The sequence below is a fragment of the Orycteropus afer genome, unplaced genomic scaffold (assembly GCF_000298275.1).
Source record: "Orycteropus afer afer isolate SDZICR_OR568_19922 unplaced genomic scaffold, OryAfe1.0 scaffold00137, whole genome shotgun sequence".
NCBI classification, from domain to species: domain Eukaryota; kingdom Metazoa; phylum Chordata; class Mammalia; order Tubulidentata; family Orycteropodidae; genus Orycteropus; species Orycteropus afer.
Genome location: NW_006921724.1, coordinates 1,720,768 through 1,723,115, shown reverse-complemented (window position 1 = coordinate 1,723,115; position 2,348 = coordinate 1,720,768).

The following is a 2,348-nucleotide window of genomic DNA, read 5'->3' as shown; positions in this document are numbered from 1 at the left end:
GAAATATAAACAAGAATATGTCACTCAGCACAACTGTATATTAAATGATATGAAATATATAAATTAAGTACCTATAAATCTGTATTAAGAGAAAATTTAAGTAAATACTTTTGTAAAGCAACAGAATTAACTTTTAATACTTATTTTCACATAAGATTTTCTTCACTTGGCAATCATAATATATAAATAATCTTTGAATTCTTGAGAATGGCCTCTTCCCATGAATCAGCTTCTCACAAACCAACTAATAAAGGCATTACTGATGCTGCTTCCTACCTGCCAATTATATGACAACCAATATCCCAGTATTCCCTATATCAGGTGAATGATTTGTCCTAACAATGCTGTCCACTGACACAGTTGAGCATACAATACATAGAAATAAATTCATAAGCCGCTGGAATCCTCTGGACCCACCTAGCATAGTCAGTATGTCTCCTGAAGAGAACCCTCTGTATATACAATCAAACTAAAGCCAAAAGGCAAAGCTTAAACCTGGATCAACAAACTACAGACCTAGAATATCTGTGGTTGTCCCTTGCATGTCCCAGCTAACTGCTGCCATCCAATAGCTCATTCGGTGGAGCACTAGGATATTTTTTTCTGAAGTCTACTATTTTGGAGATAAACAAGAGTAAGCACAACAGGGAAGAGCATGGATGCAGCAGCCAGGTTGCAGAGTTTGAAATCCATCATTTACCAGCTGTGTGGCTCTGTACACCTAATATCCTCATTTGTACAAAATGGTTGCTAATAGTATCTACACTTCAAAAGGCTTTTGGGAAGGTTAAAGTGTTTTAATACATGTACTTAAACGGCTCTGGCAAAAATTAACAAATGGCTCGAGGTAAGCAGCAATGACTGTACAGTAAATGTACTGTAATGTACAGTAAAGGATAATGGTACATCCATTCTTGTGGCACATACACTTTATATCTGGATGTTGCAAAGACTTTTCAAACTGAAGAGAACAAAGCTCAATGCCCCTAAAACATGTACTGCGCTATCTGAAACCATAGTTAAGGACGTTTTCTACACTGTCACCTAAATCAAACACCTGAGTCATGCTGGACTTCTTTTTCTCCATAGAATATCTATTACTAATAGTCACCTATTCTTGCCAATTCCACCTCCTATAGAAAACTCAAATACAACCTCTTTTTTTCACCTCCACTGCAATATTTCTTCCTTGAATTACTGTAATAAATTCCTAATAGGTATTTCTGTATTTCCTCTGCCAAATTAAAATTCCCTATTTCTGTCAAATGATAGCTACAGTGATCTTTTTGAAACGCAAATCTCAAGTGCCCCCTGCCCACTTAAACTTGAGTATCACCTGCTCTTAACACTGCTTTCAGATTTTAATTCTGTCTCCTTTCATTATAACAAGAGGTCCTTAAATCACTCACAGTATGTGATTAATAAATAGCCATTGAATAAATAAAAGGTTGGTGTACCTAAGATGATGATAGATGGGGATCATTTTTTATAAATCATTACACTACTCATACTGAAATGTAAGTTCAGTCACTTCAATTACATGGAGTAATTTTGTTCTGTTTAAAAAGAAAACTAGGAATTTATGTGCACAAAGATGGTGGTTATTGTTTGTAATAGCAAGAAATTGAAAACCTAAATGTCATATAATGGAGAAGTGGGGAGGGAATTTAAATCTATGTTAACACACCAAAAACTGGGAAGGAATATAAATAAAAATAAATATAATGAAAAGAACTGGGGTCTTTAATACACAAAGAGTTCTTATAAACAAACAGTAAAAAGGCTAAGGCCCTAAGTGGCAAATTAAGCAATCTGGGCCTTGGTTTCCGTATATGAAGCAGAGATAACATACTAACCCTGTTCCCTCTACAGTTGTTATGAGGTTTAAATGAGATACCACAAGTTGGCAATCAGAATGGAACCTGACACATAACAAGCACTAATTACTTTAGCTTCTATTTCTATTATCAATGTAATCTTTATATAATTTGTTTAAAATGATTTACTGTAATATAAACAAAAAAGTAGAAAAACTATTAATATAAAGCTAATAGCATTACCATAAAGTCAACAAGCTGTATAGCCAAGAAAAAAATCATAACCAGCATCCCAGAAACCCCTACATTACCCTGACTCCTCCTCAATCAATACCTGCCTCCCTCTTCTCCCAAAAGTTAGCACTAGCCTGACTTCCACATTCATTTTAGCTTTATATAAATAGCTTTGTTCACATGTTATGTCTATACGCTGTATTTGTTCATTGTCATCGCTTAATAGTTTTCCATTCTATGAACATATGAATTCTATTTTTGGTTGACGTTTGGACTTGATTTAAAATTTTACTTAAT